Here is a 26,189-nt window from a genome sequence, read left to right as displayed (position 1 = left end):
AGCCTGTTCCAAAGAAGGGGCAATATCTGAGACATGTATCTGTTTTTCCAGCATATTTTGCTTGAGTTGCTGACTAAGTTCAGATCCCTACATTAGGTGACCCTCATCCTGTTTGACTTGTGGGTGTGTAGCAGCACCATCAGGGCTGGACTTGTGAGTGTCTTGTATGGCATGCATAAGTTACCTCTTAGTAGTCATTAGGAGACACAGTAAAGGGATAGGACTTTTAGTCTAGCTGCCTAGTTCATGTTGTTTACACCCTCTATTTTCTTTGTAAGGAAACTGAGGCCACTCCAGCTGTTCTAAGTGTCTAGTCAAGTACATGCCAAATGGCACACTGTACTTGATTTTTGGTCTAATGAGGGCTGAGTACAACAGAACTAAAATTTCCTTGGATCTGGCATACCTTTACTTATAAGTTGTGTCACATAAAATGACTTCCTCACCACTGCAGACACATGGATATCAAAGGTCAGGCTGCTGTCTATCTGTGTACCTAGATCACTCAACTCTGAGTCTACTCTTAGGGGTGTCAAACAAGTGAATGATGCGCATCATTAAGTTTGTATGCATCATACAAAGACGTGTCACAGGTGGACTGCAGCTCCTTTAAACTGTCCAAACGAGTGAATGATGCGCATCATTAAGTTTGTATGCATCATACAAAGACGTGTCACAGGTGGACTGCAGCTCCTTTAAGCTGCCCAAATGAGTGAACGATGTGCATCATTAAGTTTGTATGCATCTTACCTTTCAACAGTACATATTTTTGACCTGTTTCTAATAAAATCTGTGGTTTTCTGGCAAATCACTGAGGACTGAAGTCACTAAATAGTCTCAAACATTTGTGTGGGATATATTCTTGATAAAACTGTTTAAATTAGCAAATGAATGAATGGATGGATGGATGGATGTTCTCTGCAAAAAGCAAACTTGGCGAGCATTCTCTTACAATTTACATATTATCTGTTATAAAGATTAAAGGTTATAGGATTTATTTCTACATGCTGTGCAGAGTCTATACGTCCTCCCTGCATTCATGTGGGTTTCCTCCGGATGCTCCGGTTTCCTCACACGTTACAAAGACATGCACCTGGAGCATTTCTCCTAGAGCCTCCACTGAAAATTGGCTCATTCTAAGTCGGACTTTCCCAGTTAACAAATGTTAAATAAATAAATAATTATGGTCTTTGATAATATCAAAAAGTGCTGAGCTGTTGTGCAGTTTTATTTATTAATTTTCTGAAACTGACAGAAGACAGGACTGACCCAAGTAGGCCCCTTTCACCCATCTTTTGAGGTATATTAAAATAAAAAGTACACATATAATGTATTAGATTATACACACAAGTGTAAATGCAATACAAGTCAGCCAGAATACTCAAATGAGAATATGAATGTATGTAAGTATGCATGAATGTATGCATATATACATCCTGTTTGTTAATTGTGAAATTTGCACTGCAAAGAATACATTTTTTGTGAAGGTCCTGGAATGAATGTTCCACAATAGAATGGGCAGAACTGGCCCCATGACACGTTCAAGTAATAGTGAAGACATCGCCAGTGGGTCAAAAGTTAGTGATCACACATAAATAGGTGACAATGTGGACATTATTGTTCTAATACCTCTGTCAGGTAACCCCATTCTGGCAACTGCACTTTTGGGTCACAGTGAGATGCCTTTGGAGTTTTCTGCCAGATAACTTCAGGACCCTAATTTGACAAGGCTACTCTTCCAAAGCCTTGGGATGGATATGGAGAAAGCTGTGCTACAGTTGTGAAGTGTTGCTTTTTGGGGCTGACAGATTCAAGGAGTATAGACTGAATAGGAATCTACTGAGGTACAATCAGTGTAGCTGTTACAGCTGCCAGCAGTCCTCTTCAGACAGACAGCAGCACAATAACCATCTGAGCTATGTAGGCCTCTTACTTATGAGCAGCACAATAACCCTGTGAGCTGTGTATGCCTCCTACTTATGAGCAGCACAATAACCCTGTGAGCTGTGTATGCCTCCCAGTTATGAGCAGCACAATAACCCTATGTGCTGTGTATGCCTTCTAGTTATGAGCAGCACAATAACCCTGTGAGCTGTATATGCTTCCTACTTATGAGCAGCACAATAATCGTATGTGCTGTGTATGCCTCCTCCTAGTTATGAGAAGCGCAGTAATGCTGAGAGCTGTGCATGCCTCCCAGTTATGAGCATCACAGTAACCCTAGGACCTGTGCATGCCTCCCAGTTATGAGCAGCACAATAACCCTGTGAGCTGTGTATGCCTCCCAGTTATGAGCAGCACAATAACCCTGTGAGCTGTGTATGCCTCCTATGTATGAGCAGCACAATAACCCTGAGCGCTGTGTATGTCTCCCAGTTATGAGCAGCACAATAACCCTGTGAGCTGTGTATGCCTCCCAGTTATGAGCAGCACAATAACCCTGTGAGCTGTGTATGCCTCCTATGTATGAGCAGCACAATAACCCTGAGCGCTGTGTATGCCTCCCAGTTATGAGCAGCACAATAACCCTGTGAGCTGTGTATGCCTCTCAGTTATGAGCAGCACAATAACCATATGTGCTGTGTATGCCTGCCAGTTATGAGCAGCACAATAACCCTGAGAGCTGTGTATGCCTTCCAGTTATGAGCAGCAGAATAATCCTGCGAGCTGTGTCTGCCTCCCAGTTATGAGCAGCACAATAACCGTATGTGCTGTGTACGCCTCCGAGTTATGAGCAGCATAATAACTCTCTGAGCTATGTATGCCTCCCAGTTATGAGCAGCACAATAACCATATGTGCTGTGTATGCCTCCCACTTATGAGCAGCACAATAACCTTGTGAGCTGTGTATGCCTCCCAGTTATGAGTAGCACAATAACCATATGTGCTGTGTATGCCTCCCGGTTATGAGCAGCACAATAACCCTGTGAGCTATGTATGCCTCACAGTTATGAGCAGCACAATAACCCTGTGAGGTGTGTATGCCTCCCAGTTATGAGCAGCACAATAACCCTGTGAGGTGTGTATGCCTCCCAGTTATGAGCAGCACAATAACCCTGTGAGGTGTGTATGCCTCCCAGTTATGAGCAGCACAACAACCCTGTGAGCTGTGTATGCCTCCCAGTTATGAGCAGCACAATAACCATATGTGCCGTGTATGCCTCCCACTTAATGAGCAGCGCAATAACCCTGTGAGCTGTGTATGCCTCCCAGTTACGAGCAGCTTGTTTAGTTGTTGATGTAACATGCTGAGGTGTTACATGGGCTGGGAAGTCAGGAGGGATGCACAGACACCATCCTGTGCAAACAAGTGTTGAAGCCATTTTCCTCATGAATGAGGGCATACAACAGGACAGACTAGGAACGACCTTTCATAGTGACCAATCTAACTTTGAGTTTGCCATGAATGCTTCATGCACACCTTTAATTTTAGTTTTTACTGATGACCATGGGCCCTTTTTTAGCCACAACCTAGGTGATAAGGGTAACTAAAATGTAACTTGACACATAACAACAGTCAATCAAAAATGTTTTTGGAAGGTGAGAAAAACAACCTGGAGTAAGCCTATGTAGAGATGGGGATACTATTACTGAAGCTGAAACCCTCAAACCACCAAGCTTATAAAGCATAAATATTACCCACTGAGCCACCATCCCACACTATAGATAGACATTTATTTTGACTTGCACTTAATCAATGCATAAGGTCAGCGATAGGGATGGGTTGAACTTTTTTTTTTCTGCAGAAATTTCATTGAGGAGAGAGACAGTAATAACCCCTCCCAGTTTTAGTATAATTATGTTAGCTGTGGTACCAAACCCACAGCCTTATATTTTCCAAAGCCAATTCCTGTCATTTTGTTTGCAAATTAGTGGTGGATGCCAGCTATATATTTAACATTATGGTCTTTTTGGAGGGATACCAAGTAGTCTGTTAGATACTAGACAGGGTGTGTCTGTGCTTACTAAAGCTATGATGATCTTGACAAAGACAGCCATATGTCTTCAGTGTTCATTGAGCTGGTTTGATACTAACATAAAAAAAGTTGCTTTTCAACATTCTGAGCTCCCAGCTTTGGGAAAGGGAATTATTCCATCGCTGTTCCAGAGGGCTGCGAACATACCAGTGAAGATGTGCAAGTTGAATATATGACATCCAAGGGGAGAGATAAGCACATTGCTAGCATGAAAAAGCCATGCATGGAATGCACATTCACTTGATTTTCTATATTTAGTTAGTTTTCTAATCAAGAAATTACTTTTTATGTTTAGAGGGGACAAGTAACCTAGCTCTTCTTGCAGTCCATTAAAAACAGAGGTGTACTGTTGTGCGAACCAGGATAGATACTTGCAATGTAAAGAGAAGAGGAGAGGAGAGAAAATGGCTACCTTATTTGCTTTTCTGCAACAAATTATATTATAGTAGAAAATAAGTTTATCTCAGCTAAGGTTAATGTAATTAAAAAGAGAATCTGCTTCCTCTGAATTTGTTTAAAACAAAGTGCAGTGTGTTCTTGGTAGATGAACAAAACTGGCCAAAATCATTTATTATTAAGAGACTGAAAGTTACAGATGTTTGGCATGGCATGATCACTGTTTGTATGAGAGAATGTGTACGTAAAAGTAGAGTTTCTTATTCCCCATATTTTATTGTGATTATGTAGTCAGTATGAATGAAGTTAATGGGTACAGTTTTCATTCCTTTACTTGGGGGTGTGCATGGGGCATGTTGTGCACATAAATGCTTATCTACTACTTTTCTAAGTAGATTTGGACACTGAACAGGTCAAATGTGTATCAAACTTTCCTATAAAAAACAGCAGGTATCATGAATTCAGTCACACAGACCCTTAAAAATAATAAAAAAATGAGGTACCTTCACTTATTATAGAGTAGCTATTAGGACTGGAAGCAGCCCTTTTCAGAGAGACAATAGCAGTTGGAAGGGGTGCAATGGATCTGTACTTGAAATATCCATCAGGGTAGGTATCAACAAAGGTGGTGACAGTAAAAGCTCTGATCTACAATTTAGCTACGTCCTTCCAAATGTTATAGTTGTAAATGGTAGAACAGGAAGGGCTTCTGATTGACACAGTAAATGTCTACCTAGAACAATCTGAGAACTGCAGGCTTAATGAACGATATAGAAAATATAGAGCCTGCAACTTACTTCTAGGGAGGTGTAAGATTTTTTTAACTTTTTGTCTTTCTTATTACAGCAGAAAGAGCCCACAGAATACATTCTTAATTCAGACTCTAAAGCAAAGATGGCTGCCACTTTGCAAACATTGCTATATGTATAGCATAAAGGGATGAAGTGTGGCATAGATGGAGGAAGCCTTGAATACTTTGAATGGAATAGCACCGAAGATGTCAACATCATAGGGGTAGAGTGAGTGACTAATGACCTTTCACCTGCCCTATGACAGACGGCTGGGTCCCAGAACATCCATGCCTCCTCACCTGTCCTCCGGCAGAGTGCTGGGTCCCAGAACCTCCTGTATGTCTAGCATCTGTGGGTCAGGCTGTAACTGCTCATTCAGGTGAACAGGAGGCAGGATGCAGGGCCAGGAGCATCCAAAGGAAAGCATTACACGTTTTGCTATGTATAACGGGTATGCAGAATTATTCACCTGTGTTGGAGCCTAGCATAAAAGGCAGTACACCATGCTTTCAGGGTGAGGGGTAAAAGGGCAAAAGAAACAGCTCCTGACTTTCTGATAAATAATGGCCATGATTGTTAAATCTGCCTCCTACATAATATGACAAAAGATGTTGGGAGCTGAGAGGAATGACAGGTCAATTGGGAAGAGAGGATTGATGGTCAGAAAGAGATCTGAAACCTAAAAATAGATACAAAGAGTGACTGGAAGTAAATACCGTGGGAAGAAATAGTCAGGGAATTGTTATGGCTAGGCTTGTACAGGCCCTAAGGGCGATAGCCTAGTACCAACCTATGAACCTATAACTGTTGGCCCCCAAGAATCAATTGTATTCATTTTACAGGTTAGGAAGCTATGTACCATAAAATGGACTGAGCCCTGCAGTGACCAAGATTGCAAACATTGCAGAACATAGTGTAGCAGACAGTAAAGCAGTCCTTTTTTAAAAGAATAAAGTTTGCCCTGGTGATTAAAGACTCAGGAACTGAGATTTTCTGCCTTATTACAGTAAATGAGGAACAGAAAGGTCATTTTATTTTATTTTCCACTAGAATAGGACATTAAAAACTATAAATAAAAAATAAATAAATACCTCTAAGGGGGCTAATTTGTCATAGCTGGCATCCAATTGCAAAATACCTATCTATATGACTTATCTCCATTTCACTCTGTCAGAGCAACCCATCTATTCCAAGTATCTTAACTACTCTTTCATCTATCTCCATCCTCACACACACTGTCTAATGTTCCTTCTTCCTGGCATTAGAATCATCCAGAGACTTCAGGTTTTTGGCTTTAACATCCCATTTCTTTTCTAATGTCATGTTATCTGTTCTGCAACAGATTACAAAGTACTCAAACAAATGTCTTTGAAATTCAAGTACTCAAACATATTTAAAAATCAACTTTTAAAATTATTGTTTTTGTCGGGGGAAGCCCCCCATGCAACCCCTCATACCCCCTTCTACTTACATAAACAAACTCGAAGACTGGGCCAAGAACAATGAACCTATGATTTTTCCAATGTAGTTTTGAAGCAGGGCTTTGGGCTGATGGCTACCAGGACACAGGCTTCTAAGGCTGTAAGTTGGGCTGACTGGCTGCAATGACTTTCATTGCAGAAGGACATGGGCTGTCTTGATAGAGAAGTTTAAAATTAGGGGAACAGGCACAAAGTCATTGCTAACCACTACAGGGATTCATTTTGCTTTGGCTAAAGTGAGGCACTGGTGTTCATTCTGAGTACAGTTGGTAATAATTTGCAAAAAAATTCCCTTTTGTGCTGAAATCAACTAATCCCATTTGGTTTGAGATTATTCTTACCCATCCCATGGTCAATAAGTTTATATTACCATTAATGAGAATAACTGGGATTATACCAAAGATAATTTGAGGAAGCACATGCATGGGCTAAAGCAGTTAGTAGTTGCCTCTGTCCTTTATTAGTATTGGTGGCAGTCTTGTGGTCAATTTTCTGTTTCCCATCCGTGGTCCAAGTTGCACTTGAATAGGTACTAGAGTCAACCCAATATGATCTTCATGGAGGATCTCAACTACCCCTCTACAGATTGGGAATCCTACACCACTTCTAATGCAAAAACCCAGCAATTCCGAAACTTTATTAATATCAACATCCTGGAACAGTTGGTCCATTCTCCTAGCAGGGGTACAAACATCCTTGACCTTGTACTCGTGAACATGTGGAAGCAATGTTCCTCACCCAGTGTAATGTTCTCACTCATCAGATCTTACCATAACAGTAATGTATTCAATAAAGATTAATTCTGGGAACCCAGCAAAAACAAAACCTTTAAGAACTATTTCATGTCTAACCTGTCTCTACTAAGTGACAACTTGGCTAAATTCTAAGCACCCCCAAACCCAGTAAACACCATAGCATATGCTGAGCTATTTTCCAAAATCTCTATACAGCCATACTAATAGCTGTACAGATTGAGCTGTGCCCATTCATGTTAAGAATAAGACAAACTCAAAGGACAAGCCAACCTGGTGCATTCACAATATCAATTGGTTATACAACAAAAGAAAAAAAGTCTTGGCCAAGTGTAGGAGGAACCAAGGTCAGTATACTAAAAGCAGCCCCCCTAACCTATCTAAACAGGAAGCTAAGAAGGTTAATTAATACTTCAGATTCTAAATTTGAAGACAAAATAGCTTCTCAGGCAAAAAGCAACCACAACTCTTTCTACAGCTATCCCCATAACCCTAATGGCAATATTTAACAATGCACACAACTTATTGTAAATGGCATCACCCACACTGAACAGAAGATTTGCCATACTTTTGGCTAATAGATTCAGCTCAAGTCCCCCCTCTCTCAATAGCCCAAAATAAATACCACATACCACAACTCCCCCAGCCATTACTAGGGAACAGGTCATCAATGCACATTCCAAAGCCAAAAACACTGCATCAATGGGACCTAACAACATCCTGAGATGCTAACTAAATAGCATGAAACAAGACCTCTCTGGTCCACTTGAATCACTTTTCAGCTGGAACCTACAGTCAGATTTTGTGCCCAAGGTATGAAAAATGACAGCAGTTACTCCCTTGTACAAAGAAGGTCCAACTACTGATCTGCTTACCTACAGCCGCATGAGTCTGAACAGTCTCATAAGTAAGGCGATGGAAAAAATCATCATGGACATAATGAATAAGGACATACATAACCTAAAAGTGCTGAACCCATCACAGTTCAGTTTTGTTAAAGGAAGGTCATGCCTATTAAATCTGCTGGACTTCTTTGAGAGGGTCATCAAAGCAATGGATGAAAGCAACACTGTACACACAACTTACCTCGAATGGCCAAGGCTTTTGATACAATAACCCATTCAGGCATTATAGACAGGCTCACTAAATTAGGTGTAAACCCTTTTATCACCCTCTGGTAGCCAACAGTCTCACTGATAGAACCCAAGAGGTCAAAATAGGTGAGGCCACCTCCACCAAGAAGCCATTCACTAGCAGAGTCCCCCCAGGGCTTGGTATTGAGTCTGGTCCTTTTCTGCATCTGTTTCTTTGAAGTAGAAGAAAACACTGAAGGGTTTTAGCTGATTAAGTTTGCAAATTATTGCAAGCTGGGGGCCATCACTGATTCTCCTTCAGACAATAGACCTATGACTAATAGATGGTGACATGGTCTTAAATTGAATGCTAAGAGATGCATAACTGTATCCTTTGGCAAGTCAACCATCTCAGTTAATTACAGAACTGTGACTATGCCCATAACAGTTGACCCAGTGGTCATGGATCTGGGTATGCACATAGACAGTAGCCTTACCTTCCACCACCATGTGACCACAATGGTAAGGAAATCATTTTATGTTGTGTAACTTATAAGTAACATGGCATGGCATCTGGGTCCAAACAGGTCATTATCCCACTGTACTCTGTCCTTATCAAACAAATCATAAATTACAATTTTCCCTTTAGTATATATTGGCCAGGCATATGCAGCAACTAGAGTAACCTCAGAGGTTCCTTACAAAATGAATATAAGGGGTAACAAACCTGCCATATGCAGAGTTCCTTAAAGTCCTTTCCCTCTTCTCAGTCTCCTGTATGTTGTTAAGGGATGACCTATGCACACCACATGTATGAATTTCCCACATACTCATAAGTCAAACAGTACCAGAAATACAATAAAGATGCAGTACAACTGACCCAATATTTGTAGTGAGACGGATAGTTTACAATAAGTTAAGAGATAAGGAGAGAGTCCTACTGGGCATTCCTAGATTTGGAGAAAGCATATAACAAGGTCCTAAGAAAGCTGATTTGGGCGGTCCTGCAATGGTTCAAAGTCTGAGAGACATCCATAGATGAAAAGGACATGTATGACTATTTTTTTTTTGGGGGGGGGGGTCCTACTGCAATTCCCAAATCTTTTTGTCTTCATGTTAACAGATTTGGTCCACCCATTCCCTATCACCAGAAGATGTCATGGAGTTAGGAGTGCAAGAACCGAAGAGAATTATAATAATCCTGTGAGGGTAGATCATTTTAAATACACCTCCCTCCCTCCTCCTCTTAGCTGGCAAACAAGGTCCGTTTTCCATTATGTTCAGTCCCACAAGGGGTACACCATTCTGTACACATGCAACACTCCGCTACAGAGCAACTGCACTCTGGTGGGCTCACATTCCCTGAGGCATCTACTTAAAGATGCATTACCTGTCCTTCTGTTCTTCTCCAAAATTATGTTTCCATGGTGGGGTTCCTCAAATACCCTTCCCATGAGATGGGTGAGCTGACATCAGGTGCCACCCCCCACTAAACATCTACATTACTGTGAGTGTCTCTGCTAGTTGTATACAAGTCACTAGAGCTGGAGGAAAGGCAAAATTATTATGTCATTAAGTTGTCATGTCTCTAAGAAATAAGATCAATACATTGTGATGAGGAGCCTCCCTGCCAAAAAAGAGAGAGAGAGAGAGAGAGAGAGAGAGAGAGAATTCTAATGAAAGTATATGTCTTCTTGCTTTTAAAGTGGAGCCATAAATACAGCAGTAAATGCCTGAGAAAAATATGAATATCCAAGCCCATAAATACAGATGTGAGGTCTTTGTCAGAACAGGCAAAGCAAAACAGTATGATAGATAAAGACACATTAGCTTCTTTTGACAAAGCAGGAAGGGTACAAGTAAAGGAATAAAACAAACAGTAGAAAAGTTTAACACCCAAAGGAAAGTCATCTGATCAGGAAAAGAAAAGAAAAATGTTTTCCTTTAATGCCTGCTGTGTATAAGCCAAGAACCAAAATATGAAAAGTAAAACAGTTATATAAAATGTATGGCTATCTGAGACTATACAAGCAGAGAGCTCCATTTATGGTAGTCAACATAAAGGAGACAGTGACAACACAGAAGTGGGACTCTTGTTAAAAATGTATGTGAAAGCTGTAGAAGATGTAAGAGAAGGCAGCAACCTGAAACAGAAATGATAAAACGGCACAGTGGTGCAGCGGTTAACGTTATCGCCTCACAGCAAGAGGTTCTCCAGTTTGATTCTCGGCTCAGGTGCCTTTTGTGTGGGTTTCCTCCCACATTCCAAAGACATGCATCTGGAGTGCTTCTCCCTGGGCCTCTGCTGAAAACAGGCTCTGTGGAACCTAGTCGGACATTCCTGGTCAACAAATGTTAAATAAATAAAAAGCTTGCAAGGTGTGAAGGATGGAGTACACAACTGATAAATCCAGTTGCATGGGCTTAAAAAGTACCACACCTACTTTTGCTGCTGGAAGGGCATAAGGCTGTGGGTTCTATTCTCACCTCTGGTAATTGAATTATTTTTTTTTTCTATTACTTTCATTGTTATGCAACATTTGGGGTTGGGGGGGCACTACTAAGAGTGTTGTTCTTTGGATGAGATGTTAAACTGAGGTCACGTGTGCTTCAGTTGGTGATAGCTCAGGTGAATGTAAAAAAGTAGGACAACTTTCCTCGGGTCTTGACCAAATTTCCCCGGTAGGAATACCACCTTAGTCTCCCTTAAAAAAGGCTAATGGCCTAGTGGGACTAACCTGGACAACAAAGGATAAATACATAAATAAATTACATTATCTGTAGATACTCACTGAAACAGTAAATGGATCAGTGACTGTAAGGTGAAAATAACCCAATATATTATAATAAAACACTCTGTAAAAGTAATTCTCATAAATGTGTTCAGCAAATTCATTTATACATAATAAGGAATGCAGAAAACATAGAAATATAATTTGCATGTCTATGTCTGAGTATAGAAAATATTGATTATCTTCACTTGTATCTATTTCTAATTATCTAATCACACACACAGTGAATCTAGACGTCCACTCTTTGTCTTGGGGAGACAGAGAGAGAGAGAAACTTCAGATGTCATACACTGGAAGGAAAATCATTCTTTTGTATGACTTACCTTGTAATTCCTACCTCACTCACATTAAACCATATAGACAGTCATTGATCATTTGTATGTATGCTTCCACACAGGTGCCTTAGGTGGCCCATCAATGTGCCCTCCCTTGACAACCTTTGGCATACTGTCAGTGGGATAGGTACCTTGGCATTTTCCTCCAACAGTATTAACACAACTACATCCCTCTTCTAGTCATGCCTACCCACCCCCACCCTACCCCCCAGGAAAATCTATCTGTCCCAAAAAAATTGATCAATCGTGACCGTCACCCCTGATAAGGACCTCTGCCCTGCCCATTACAAAATGCTCTTTGTGCACTAACAGGGTTAATAAGATGGGTAAATATATTAATGAACATGAAAGCAGCAGACACACAAACACACACAGACACACAGACTGCAGGAAGTGTATACAATACAGGTTATCAGAAAATTTATAACAAATAAAAACATTCAGTGAAAACAATTTGGAGACATTAAAATGACATAAAAAAATAAAAGAATACACTATTGTCCACCTAGTCAAATAGCAGGCACAGAATAAGTAAGAAAAAAAAGAAGCAGGCAAGTATAATGGAAGACGAATGCTACCATGGGACACCGACTACAGGTAACAATAGAATAGTTAACAACGGAAGTTATCATGACTAAAAGAATATAGAAAATGTAATCAATCAGCAAAAAACTATTGCAAAGACAAATTATGTTGATTGTGACTTGATACTGTTATGAAAATACACTCTCTTCAGTAAAGCATGCTGCAGAGGAAAGACCTCTTTCCCAAATGTGCATGTACTTTGGAGATGATTACATTACTAAAGTGTGTGCTGAAAGGTAAGGCTTCCTCTGCATTGGGCGGAGAAATCATTACCTTCAAAAGAAATGCTACTTTCAGATTCTTTGCTAAGACGTAGAAATTTCAAAGCTATGTTTCACTAGTGTGATAAACCTAGATGTCCTAAAAGAAAAATGTGGTTTTGCACCATATCAAAATTTGTGTTACATAATTTCTAAAAGCAAGCTAAAAACACTGGACAGGCATAAAAATGTGGAGAAATATGTTGAGAAATGCAAAGACTGAGAAGCAAACAAAGGGTTAATCTGTTGGAAATAAAACCTGAAACCCCAGAAATATAAATGCAATGTAGACTAAGAAACACTGAATTACAAACCTTGCTATTACAAATTAAGAATATGTTTTCATGGGGTCAAACTCTTGTGCTCGCTGATGTGAGGTTTATACCCCCTACACCTCTAATACTTGAAAACTTAGGTATTGCTTCTTAAATACACTTACATTTTTTGCTGTTCTGAGCAGTGCAATCACCCTTCTTAAGCTTAGAATGCAAACCCTTATTACACCTGACATTTTAGGGAGCTGGGAAGGAAAACCACAGATTGAGTAGAAATATTACATAAAGCATGAAGAATTAATGGTGGGATTCTGAAGGTATATTACCACCAGCAGTATGTAAGCAATTCCAGAGTGCTCAATATTGCAACAGTGATATAATGAGATTCAGAGACATAACGTCTCATGGAGCAATACTTAATTAGTGACCGATAATTAGTGACTTATTACTGTATCTCTGAATCGAGAAATGCACAAATACAAGTAACCGTTCTAGTCCTCCCCTACTATCAAACACAATGCAGTTGTGGAAGCATCTGCATGTACGCATGCATACACGTGCACACACATGCTCACACGTACACACATATGCCAGTGTTCATGCACACTTGCCCACTCACACATGCCCACAGTCACACAAATGCAGATACACACACACACAACTACAGAGTACAGAACTACAGAGTAACGTACATCAGCCTGCACATTCACTCACACACAGACACAGATTCACAGCACTTACTTCCAAGGAGCTAATCAGGTGTTAGCAGCTACACTCCTGCCATACAACTTAGTGAATGTTTTCTCTTCACTGTCAAAATTTAGAGATAGACTGTATCAGTATTGCTTTTCCCAGCCTGGAGAAAATTTCAAGGAAATGCACATGGCTAATTATCATCAGTCACTCTCCTGGACTGCCACACTTGCATGCGACCTTCCCCAGCGAGACTGGTATAGCACTGCTGACTGGAACCTTCTTACAACCACATCACCCTCTTAGTAACTGAGGCATTACATGCCGAGCCATCTTACTGCAAACAGGATCACCCACTGCATTAGGCATCTCTAAATCTCACCCAATAAATGCTGGAAAAGTATTATATCATACATATAATGGAAAAACTTAAAGCAAAGGAACCAGAAATACTTTAGTTTTCAGTTGTGGTATTCTAAGTAGACAAAAAAAAAAACAGAAAGCTTCCAAAAACCAAGTAATTATGTCTCAGACTGAATCCTCAGGGCATATAGTTCAAGTCTTATTCAGTTTTCTGCATCCAGAAGGCAAATTTTGATGCTGAAAACAATAGTGCATGATGGAAGTTTGTCATAATTCCCAACTCCATAATGCTCCAATATTTATAAAGACTTAAAAAGGTGAAATATATGCATCATTTTTAAAGTTCTGCTTCTAAAAGTTTCACATCGGTATTGACTGCCCCAGGTCACATCATGACAGTTTTACTTTTCTCTCAAACAGCAGAGTATCATGTTTACAGATGCAGGCACTGACTAGAGTTTCTAATTCCTGTTTATTTTACTAGCCAAGGCTGTGTAGATCTTTGAACTATGTGCAGTGTGAGATTATTGGAATTTCGTTTATGTTTGATAGCTAAAGGGACATGCTTAACAACAGCAGATTGATTTTAACTTCATACTGAAGTGTTTACAATTATTTAAATCTACAGCTGAACCATTTGTGACTTAACTTTGTTTATTATTACCAAACTATAAAATCCAGTATGCAAAACCAGAGATAAATTTGTTTCTGGCATTTTCCTGCAGGACACCCTACTTATCCTGGCTGCAGTTCTTGCTGCCAGACTGTTTTGTAATATTTTGAGGAAAACAAAAACTATAGCAGGGGATCTGGGTTATTAATTTACTTTCTAAGCTAAAGAGCCACAAATTATTAGTGTAAGATTGTGATATGACCTCTAGACAGGCAGTAAATTGCTTCTAATTAAAAATTGTTAAAATTACAGTATATAGACAGTAAACCACTTCTAATTAAAATTAATTAAAATTACAGTTATGTTTACATTTTTTTATTTTAGTAACATTGGTTTACCAACAGTGGATAGCGACCTCTGTTGAAAATGTACTGGTTATTTCATATTGACTGAATTTTAAGAAATTAATGAAAACACTTACTTACTAAAACAAGATGCTGTAAAAATCAATATTCTTTCAAATCTGGAAGTGTCAGGAGCTCTGCTGACTGAAGGTATGCAGGAAAGTAATGTGAGTAACCTCCAGCTTTTATAGAGTTCTGCAATGCATATGCAGATTAGGTGACCTGTAGGTAGTCAGTACTTTCAGGATTGTGACATACTTCAGTGATTAAAGGGTTGGGGGGGGGGGGGCTCTATCGTTGTCTACATTCACTCTACACATTATGTGATGCTGGTTTTCTAAAGTGCAGATATTCACTAAGACAGACACACTGTTATGGGTGGGGGGTTTTAGCTGAAGAATATTACTTACAGTCCCAAACCCTGCACATAAACATATAAATAAAATGTATTGTATAACAAATGATGAGCTATGAGTGTGGAATTAGTGGGTTACAATTTGAACAACTACCTTTGAGTGTATTCCGCGTACTCTGAGGATTAATTTGTAACAGAGAATTGCAACACAAAAGACCGTGAATTATTTTCATATGCACTGTTCACAGTCTAACAGTTGTTGAAACAACTTGTTAAAGTTGTAGTTCCATGAGGATATCACTGTATAATGCAATAGTTGTATTACTTTTTAATTCTTCACCTAGTTTTAAGAATGCCCATTAAATATGCATCTTTATTTTTGGATATGTAATTCAAGATGAATTACAGTACATCACTGTCACTCCATGTTTAAGTGTACTTATTTTGAATATCTCTATAAAACTCATTAATATACCACTGAAAATGTTAATGTCCTATTCAATGGTAAATAATTAAACAGTCAAAAGATTATTAGAGTCCTGTAATAGTAATACTAATATTAACAATAATAATAATGTATTAACTGTATCATATATAATGTACTTTTAACAAATTATTATGAGTAAAAATTAAACTGTAAAAACATTGTTAATGTTTACACATAACTGCCTTTGAAGTATAAGAATCTACTGGCCCTAGAACATGCATGCTGTGACAACCCTGGTCTTGTTTCTACAGGTCACTTTTCTGTAGGTGATGAAAAGGTTTTGTTTCTCCATGTGCATCTGTCACACAACAAGCACATTACTTTGCATGTATCAACACAGAGAGGTTTTCCTATTCTAGATTGTCAGTCTTCCAGTTTATTCATTTTCTAATTAAATAATTATTTAATAAATTACTTTGTTTATTTATTTATTAACCTGGTACATCCCATCGTGCACAAGTACCTATTTGCAGAGTAGACAGAGAGCACTGCTTGGTTATATATAAATTGCTTAGAGTCAAAAAATAGGCAGTAAAGGGTGAAGGAATCTACACCCATAAATAATGAATGAAACTTGTCAGCAGCTTATAACCTTAACTGTTCCTCACCCAGTTATAATTTTACAGGAGTACCTTAAGGAAATCAAACGTATCCATGCAAGTCTTTCAAAAAATAAGGCACAAGCAAGCAAAATTACTCAGTATGGTGAAACAAGGTTAATGGTTCAGGGGCCTCCCTCTCAACTGTCCAGAGTTTTGTAAGAATGTCCTATATCTTTGCTTATATTTTTGGTCTGTTCCTCATAAAATTTGCATTTTTCTGGCAAATCACTGAGGACTGAAGTCACAAAATAATGACATACATTTGACTTTCAGATTTCATAAACTTCAGAAAATGCATGTTAACACAAATCATGTTATTACAGCAACTTTATAAGAGCATTACGTGAAACCTGTCCCAATTTTTAAGCCTTTGTACTTTCCCTTATTTTAGGCAGGCTTTGTCCAGATTTCTTGCTCTAAGAGTTGAGAGGTTTGTTCATGGGAGATATGTGGAGATATTTTTGTTCTTCAGCAGATCGATTTTCTTAAGAGATAGGACAATTTAACAGTGAAAGGATTAAGATAAAGTGCTCTAAACTGCTGTGTGATCTGCAGTTTACCACATAAGTATAGAAGTGATACTAGGAAATGACATTTGAAGAAATGGCTTAGACACGGGCACTTATTGAAAATCACATAGCAAGTAATATAATAATGAAGACATTCATCCTGTACAGTGCAGATATGAGCATCTGTTGAGAATCACACAGAAAAAAAAGTGCAATAAATCTAACCCAGTGCAGTAATTAGCTGCCAATATGTGAATACATGTCTCCTGTCTTGGAAGGCAATGTTGTTCTTATGGTTTGAAGATGTCAAATGTGTATGAAAGGAATTTGCATGATGATGGGTCCACATGACAAACTCAACCACATGAGACAAGGCACTGGACAATTTTCTATGTAAAAGAAAGAAAAATACAGTTGTGTAATTTACAGGGTATTTAATCTGGTGATGTGGACAACTAACAGTGCTTTTGAAAGAATCACTGAGCATAGGGTATTAGACACATACATTATCATTACAAGTCATCGGTACTTGGAAGTTGCATAATGTAATAGAGTCATTTTATTTTAATTGTTCAGAAGCATATGAAGATGAAAGAGCAATATTTTCCTACACACACACACACACACATATATATATATATATATATATATATATATATATATATATATATATATATATATATATATATAAATAGTTTAAACAATGCATGTTTCTGTACGGTACACTGATGGGGTGGGCATCAGACAACGTACATTACTGAATCATGGTGACTGAATGATGAGACAGTTCTCATTGTTGGTGAACATGGACCTAAGCTTTGTAAAGTGGGCTGACCCAGTTTGTTCATTCAGAACTGAGGTTATTTCATTTTGGAGTAGGTAGCCATTCTGGCACTGGGTATTATGCACCCCACTCCCAATATGGATGAAAACAACTGACACATGCAGCAATTGGAGTGTCCACAGAGGCACCTTACTTAAAGAATACAAGACTTAAATAACATGCCCTACATGGACCAACTCAAAGCCGTGTCACTATACTCAGTATCCTATAGACTGCTAAGAAGTGACATGTGCCTGGCATACAAGACATCCTATGACCCATTGCTGATGGATTTACTGCACATCCACAAGTCAGATGTCATAAGACTTACTTAATCTAGTGATCTAAACCTCTTCTGCAACATCAACAGAATGGTCTGGAGGGCAGGCATATTTCATAGAGGACACTGCTGTTATGGAACAGACTCCCCATCCATATAAAACAAAGTTCATCCCTGTCCATTTTCAAGTGCAACTTAGATCAATGGATGGAAAATAGAATATTTACCCCAGGACTGCCTCATGTACTACTAATGGACAGATGCACTTCATAAATGCTTTATCCCACGCATGCGTCCCCTCAAATTATACATGGTATGATCCTAGTTATTCTCTTTAAGTACAATATATAATTATCGACCATGGGATGGGTAAGGCCAATCTATAACCAAATGGGATAGGTTATTTTGAAAAAAAAAAGGGAAATTGGCTAGGCTTAAAATAGGCTGCAGCAGTAGCTAGCCTAGTAGTTACCTATGAACCTATAAAAGGATGCTAGGCTTCATAAGCAGCGGAGAAAAGTAGTGCTGGAAAGATTTTTTTTTTCTTATGTGTGCAAAATTATTTTACATCTATAATTTCCAAAGTATGGTTCATTCTTCTTTCTGAAAGAGTAAAATGGCACAGTGGATAAACTTATGATGGAATTTCTGGATTCTAGACCGTGGGGCCTTAAACACCCTCAAAGTCTCACTGAGAAGGAGGTCATACAAAGCAACATTTTTTTACAAAAATGCTACAGATGCATGATACAGCGTTTGTGAGAAAGTTATGGAATAAGTGATAGGCTGGAATTCATAAAACATAAGGTACACATAATGGAAATGTATTTTGTTATAAGAAAAATAGCATATTTCTTAATAAGGAACTGTAACTTACTCACTAAATGTAAAATTAGACAGATTAACCGGGCACAATGATCTTTATCTCCAAATTATGTATATTTGCTGCCCCAAAAATATTAGACCCCTAATTTCAAGTACAAATGAAACTTAAAAGGATTAATGTTGCTTTACAAGTCAAGTTCATTAAGATATCAGGTAGAGTGTTATCTTGAATATCATGGCATGTAAGGTAAGCCCACATTTCAGATCCATGAATAAAATTGTAAACAGAAGCCATGTATTTCTAATGAGTGGGTAATGGATCAAAACCCAGCAGTTTGGTAAATGAGGTTGAACTAGTTAAAGGTACATAACAGTGAAAGTCTACTGTCCTATGAAACCCCATAACTACTACTTCATATGAGACTTCACCTCCCCTAAAAGCTCCCTCAGCATGTCAAACAAAGTAAAATTCTGTGTGCTTTGAAAACCAGACTTGATAATTGTACGTATGGGAGACAGCAAATTCATAGTGGGAGGTTGGCATAATAGTTCATGTGTTTATCTTGTGGACACAAGGTACAGAGTTTGATCCTCACATAGGAAAATTGGTTAGGCTTAAAATGATCCACAATTGCAGTTAGCCTGGTACTAATCTATGAACTTATGGATGAGGGAAGTTGACATAATGGTTAACATGTTTACCTTACAAACACACGGTGAAGAGTTTGACCCTCACATAGGGTAATTGGCTAGGCTTCAAATGACCCACAAGGGCGTTAGCCTAGTACTAACCTATATCTGGGCAGAAATAATTGTCTTGCCAGGGCAAGCTAATATACTCATAATACCAAAGGGTATCACCTCTAACCTTCTCAATGGCCATTTAACCATAAGCTTAGCCATCAAATTTTATCATTTCCTTATACTCAGTTTATGAGATGATGTAACATTTTGACCACTTACAAGGTGATTTTCTAAAAATTATGAAATCTCTGACAAGGAACAGTAATCACCACAAAACAACTGTCTATCACTGACCAAACAATGTTGTACCTACAGATGTATATTACCTAAAATGTCAACAGTCAGAATTTTGTCAAAACAGCACATACACATTTTTCTTCACAACTTTCACTTTTTTTAACTTATTCCATTCTCATGTGAGCACTGGTGAGATCAGACCATAAACTAATCTCACTGTAAGTCCACATCCCGCCCCCACCTGAGATAAAAAAGACCACAGTGAAGAACTTCTCAAAAGCCGACTTCACACTTCTAAAGACTGGAGTAGTCTCTTTTAAGGCCCCCGAGCCTGCGGAAACCATTACTCAAGCCGCTGAATCACTTACAAATGCCTTCTACCAGCACCTACAGGACTGCATGGATCAGGCAATCCCAAACAAAACAAAGACTCTTTGTACCAAAGGCAAGCATCCAGTCTGGTGGACCCCAGCCATAAACAAGCTCTACAACAAAAGGAGGAAGCTACTGCAAGATAGAGCAAAATCCTTAAAAGGGAAAACACCTTTGATCATTATAAGTAAAAAACTAAGATCTCTCATAAAATCATCCAAGGCAAATTTTGAGAGAAAAGTCGCTAAGGACTCAAAAGACAATCATAAGGCCTTCTTTAGCTATGTTAGAAACCTGGGAGGAAACTCCCAGATATGCTCAGAATTAGTTCAAAATGATGTAAACATTACTGAACCTACAGACATTGCCAACATACTGGCTGACAGGTTCAGTGCAAACTCCCTCCCCAAAAGGTGAGACATCTGTACCAGAGGATTGTAGCCCCCCAAACATCTCTAACGCTCAGGTGAGAACTGCTCTCTCCAAGGCAAAAAACACAGCATCCATGGGACCAGATGGTGTCCCCGGTTGTGTGCTCCACGAACTCAATGAGGAATTAAACCCACAGTTAGGGCAGCTGTTTAATCTTAGCCTCACCTCAGGATACGTGCCTAAGGAGTGGCGTACGGCAACTGTGGTCCCATTTCACAAAGGCGGTGCCTCCACCGACCCTGGAAATTACCGTCCCATCAGCTTGACAAGCCTGATCTGCAAAGCTATGGAGAGGATCATAATGGAACTCATAAATAAAGACATAGGGGACTTGCAGACTTTGGATCCGACCCAGTTTGGCTTTGTCAAAGGCAGATCATGCCTTTTAAACTTGGTTGACTTTTTCGAAACAGTCACCAAGGCCATTGATGAGGGAAAGGCAGTCCACACAGCCTACCTTGACCTGGCAAAGGCTTTCGACACAATACTCCACTCAGGTATCATTGAAAAACTCATCAGCTTAAATGTAAACCCATACATCACAAGATGGGTTGCAAACTGTCTAAGTGACAGATCCCACAGGGTCAGAGTTGCTGGCGCCATGTCAGACTCAAAGCCTGTCACAAGTGGTGTCCCACAGGGCTCAGTCCTGGGCCCACTCCTGTTTGGCATCTACTTTTCAGAAGTACAAGCAAACACAGGAGGATTATGGCTGACAAAATTTGCAGATGACTGCAAACTGGGCGCCATAGTTGAGAACACATCTGACACAGATATCCTTCAGAAGGGTCTTATAGAAACGGATAACTGGTGCCAGAGCCATGGCCTAAAGTTAAACGCCAAAAAATGCATAGTCATACCCTTCCGGAAAAACAAGGTTACCCCTAGCTACCATATAGGCGGCAACCCACTAAGCACAGAAGAGGTTATCAGGGATCTGGGGACCCAGGTTGACAGTAACCTTTCGTTTGACACTCACGTTGCCAAAGTAGTTAGGAAGACCTTCTACATTGCCCACCTGATCATGAAGGGATTCACATCTAGATCAAGGGAGGTCATCGTCCCCCTGTACTCATCACTCATCAGACCAATGATTGAGTACAATGCCCCATTCGGAATGTATCTGACACGACACCTGCAGCAACTGGAAAGGCCCCAAAAGTTCCTCACCAAAAGGATAAAGGGTCTCAAAAATATGTCCTATGCTGCCCGACTGAAGGAACTCCAGCTCTATTCAGTCACTTACCGTCTGCTCAGAGGTGACCTGTGCCTGACATACAAGGCCATGTCAAACCCAGAACTGATGAACATGCTTCACCTCAAAAAATCTAGATCCCTCAGAACTACAAAGACGGGAGACTTAAACCTTGACACGGTTATTAATAGGACGTGCTGGAGGGACAGATTCATCACCCAGAGACTCCCTATGCTGTGGAACAAAATCCCGGTACATGTGAGGCAGAGCACCTCGCTGGCTTTGTTCAAGAGAAATCTTGACCAATGGATGGGAGATTGCAGATATACCCCATGGATTATCTCAGTGTCACTGCTTGACAGAGGCACAGCAAAATAATGGGCATAGTATCCTCCAAACTAAAGGGGTGGCGAAAGCCACAAAACTCTGGGCTAGGCTTATAAATGCCCTTGGGCAGATAGCCTAGTATGAACCTATGAACCTATGTAAAGTCCCGCACACACGCATACTGGGGTTATTTTACATCTCTTCCATTAAACTGTATAAATACTGCCACCCCCACAGTGGCCTGTTTGGGCGATACTCAGATTTGTTTATTTATTGTTTAATAGTCAGGGGGGGGTTGCGCTGACACATGACCTATTTCAGCCACTATCCAGGCCACATGACAATAAACAGATACATTGCATTCTATAACCAATAAACACAGTACATAAAAGATGAATAATGCATAATACACAGTTAGTTCACAGGGAAGAAACACCTGCACAGCTATAAGTATTGAATTCAATTAACCAATTAATTACAAAAGGCACTAAATGCAATATATACATAGTTGCAAGACTTTATTCCAACTCAAATATTATGAAGTACATAAAAGTGAAGATGCAAAGAGTGTTCTCCATTGTTATTTTGTGATATCACCAGGGCCGCCAAGAGAAAATCCGGACCCCAGTACAAAGAAAGTGTGTGGGCCCTTATACAAAATTCTACACACACATGTAAGTGTGTATATTATTATTTATTTCTAACAATCGTTGATTACATTGATACATTTAGATAAGTATGTATCGGTATAAATGTAATAATAAAGTAATATATTTATAATAGTAAAAGATGTTTATAATAACATTTATTGTCTGCCGAACAAAGGTGCTTTCCTGGCCTTTTTCCTAACCAAACTGAATTACATAATCAAAATTAATCTGTTTTGCTAGATCAGACTCAATACTGAATCTTGCCAAATCTACTATTTGCACTTGTGGCATAGTAGATCTTAAAAAATTTTTTATCAGCTTTAGCTTGCTGAATGAGAGCTCTGCAGAGGCAACAGTGGCAGGAATTGTCAACAGAATATGCAGACCGACGCATATATTTGGAAAGAGTCCTTCCAGTTTGTACTTTTTCAAGTAATTCAGCAGCTCTAATGGGCTCAGCTGGTTCTCTCCAAAATTTGATCGATGAACAGCTGGCAGATGACTCATCTTCATTACAAGATCTTCATTGATATCTGCAGGATATTGATTTGCCAGTGATTTTGATTTTTCTTTCATCTCATCTACAGGAATTGTTAGGTACTTCCAGAGGAAGTTGAACTTCTCAGAAATGTTCACTGCAGCATTGCAACGAACTGTGAGTCCACCAATAACATTATCCAACATTACATAGAAAACAGACTTTCTGAAATAATTCTTCAGGGGAGTCATCCATTTCATGTTGTTGTGACAATTTGGCTCTTCACCATGGAGCCTCCTTTTGCGTTTTGCGTCACCACGATTTCCAGATAGTTTAATTTCTATGTGTAAATTGGAAGCAGCATATTTAGCTTCACTCCACACACTTTTTCAGCTGTTGCGGAGATCTGTCGGTTCTGAAATCAAGGGTTTTATGTTGGACACTTCAACATCCAGTGTTGCATTTCTGGATTGGATAACTTTGTTAGAGATATCAACTGGAACTAATATTTTGTACCATACAACAGACATTAGCGCACAAACGAATGATGTCATGTAAGACAAAGCTCCATTAATCTCTGTTCTTGTTTTGGCAGCTAGGTTCAGCTTCAAGAGGTCTTCTAATGCTAATTTGATGCCAGGCAGATGGGCTACAAAGGGCTTCACACTTTCAACACAGTCTGACCACCGTGTGCTAGATATGCCATGAAGAGAACAGCCAATACGATTCTGCAAAATTTTCCATCGATGTGGACTAGAGCTAAACAAGTTATAAACAGTTTGTATAGTTCCAAAGTATGTTATGGTTTCAGGAATACATTCTGTAGCATCATTTCCACACAAATTGAGTGTGTGGCATCCACATGGAGAAAAAATAGCTGTTGAGCATTGCTCAAGTATTCTTGCTTGTGCACCTTTATATTTTCCTGAAGTTGGCTGCGTTGTCATAACCCTGTGCTCGGCAATCACAGAGTGGAATATCATGTTCATTCAGTGTATCTACAATCATCTATGCTATGTCAGATCCAGTTTTGTCACTGCAGTCAACAAATTTCAGAAATCTTTCTACAGTTTCAAACTGGGATTCATTTTGAATTACATAACGTAGCAGTTGTCTGCTCAACATGAGATGCATCCGGTGTGGAATCAACTATCACTGCACAGTACTTTGCAGTCTTTCTATCCTGCAAAATGTGTTTCACAAGTTGGGAACATTCAACAATTAACTCATTTTGAGAATCAGCAGAGAGTTAATGCACTTGAAGTCATTCCCCTTTTTCTTGTGACTCTTTAACTTGCAACACGTTCTTTTAGAATCGGATCCCAATGAGACAACAACTATTAGCCCCCCCAAAATTTCCATTGTCCTTTTCACCAATGCGCTGTGAACTATCACGCAAAGCAAGCCCACATTCTCCATGGAATAGTATAACATCAATGATTCGTTTCATAATGTTGTACCACTTGACAGATTCTATTGTAATTGATGCCTTTAAGAGACTTTCAATGCCCTTATCAGAAGACAGGCGTCTTTCTAATTCTCGCCAAGCCAGATAGCATTGCCTATGACTATCGTTTCTTTCATGTTCTGGGATGTGACTACATAATTTTTGACACTTTCCAGCAGCTGACCATCATTTTGATTATGCAAGCATAGACTTGGATGCAGAGCTAATGTTGCAACACAGATTGTTACAAAATAATCGGCAGGGAAAACAATATAGTGCTTGTTTAACATCACTCCAGACAAGCCAATCTCGGACAGGTTTCTCATCATTCAAATTTCAAAATGTTAGTATGCTTTCTGGAAAAACTTGGTTATTCATATCTTTGGGAAGTGTTTTAGGATTGCCAATATGACCTTTCATAACACAGTTTTCTATATCCAGCTGAGAAGGAACCTCTGTTACAAGAAGTCCAATGTCAATTCTAATGTTACTCTTTTCTTCACCATGGCCAGATTCTGTAGACATTGACGTACCCGTTGCCTCACTTCTCTTTTCATAACCATGGCCATATTCTGTAGACATTGACATACTCTTTGCCTCACTTCTCTTTTCATAACCATGGCCATATTCTGTAGACATTGACGTACCTGTTGCCTCACTTCTCTTTTCTTCACTAACATTCACTTGTTCCTTCAAATCTCCTTTTCTCTCATATCCTCCATCCTCCAAATCCACATTTGCGTCATCCACCTTTTGTGTAAGAATCACATTAGGATCTGCTCGATCTGATGTTTTCTGAAAATCCAAACTGGCTTCTTGAGATTCTGTCCTTTGTTTCAGTTCTGCATTTGGCTCACCTTGTTCTAAATCTAAAGTTTCATTTTTGTCAGTTTCTCTTGTTTTGCATTTAATGCCAACTTGAAAGAGTGTTTGCAGTCCTATTTTATTAATCTCATCACGTTTTTGTTTTTCTTTACGTTTTTGAGCTCCAGATTTTTGAGATGACATGTTTAAGGCCAGTACCTGAAATGAAATATAGAACATAGAAATTTGTGTATTGCTATCGAGAATTTTGTTAGCAGTTAGGACAATATTTATTGCTACTGATTTCTGCTAACTGTCAATCCATTTATAGTCTTGAATCTCTCGATAACGTAGACAAAAAGGCATGCAATGTCAGTGGGTCCTTTATGCTACAATTTCAGCATTTACAGGGAACTTTATCAGTGGAATTATTTCTTCCTTTGCTTTCCTGTAAAGTCTTCTTTGCAGTCCACGATAAATCAGCATGGCTCGTGTCCCATTTTCTTCTTCCTCCCAGGATTCGGTGGGAAAGCAAGGAGGAGTAATCCGAGCAATAATTTGAAGATAAGAATGAACACATGAGAACACTCATTGATAGTCACTTTCACAAGTTTTTGTTTGTTGAATCTTGAATGCACCATATTATGTCACTCAAAAGTATTTTATCATTGCCATGGCCTTCTGTTGCTTCATGCTTACTCAACGCTTCACGATCTTGTACACAAAAGTTCTCACACCATTCTTTGTCTTAGCTTGTAAGGATGTCTCCTTCTCAAGATGACACGTTTCGGTTTTTGTGATGTTTCTTGGGCTTCATTGAGCCCCCTTGAGC

At 39.2% G+C, this 26,189-nt stretch overlaps 1 protein-coding gene across 2 annotated transcripts in view; it reads right to left on the bottom strand.

Annotated features, from left to right (window-relative positions):
* The window catches only part of LOC122790942, a 32,169-nt gene extending 17,162 nt beyond the window's left edge, over positions 1 to 15,007 (bottom strand). The window contains exon 1 of one of the 2 annotated variants that reach the window (XM_044058657.1): positions 14,872 to 15,007. The gene's annotated coding sequence lies outside the window, so the exon portion shown is untranslated. Of the gene's footprint in view, positions 1 to 14,867 lie in introns of both variants that reach the window. The other variant, XM_044058650.1, reaches the window with a different exon arrangement.
* Positions 15,008 to 26,189: the final 11,182 nt, after the last annotated feature.

Source organism: Protopterus annectens, chromosome 1.part2, assembly GCF_019279795.1.
Source record: "Protopterus annectens isolate FY-2018-M chromosome 1.part2, PAN1.0, whole genome shotgun sequence".
NCBI lineage: Eukaryota > Metazoa > Chordata > Ceratodontiformes > Protopteridae > Protopterus > Protopterus annectens.
Note: the sequence above shows the minus strand (reverse complement) of the source record. Positions and strands in the feature narration are given on the sequence as shown.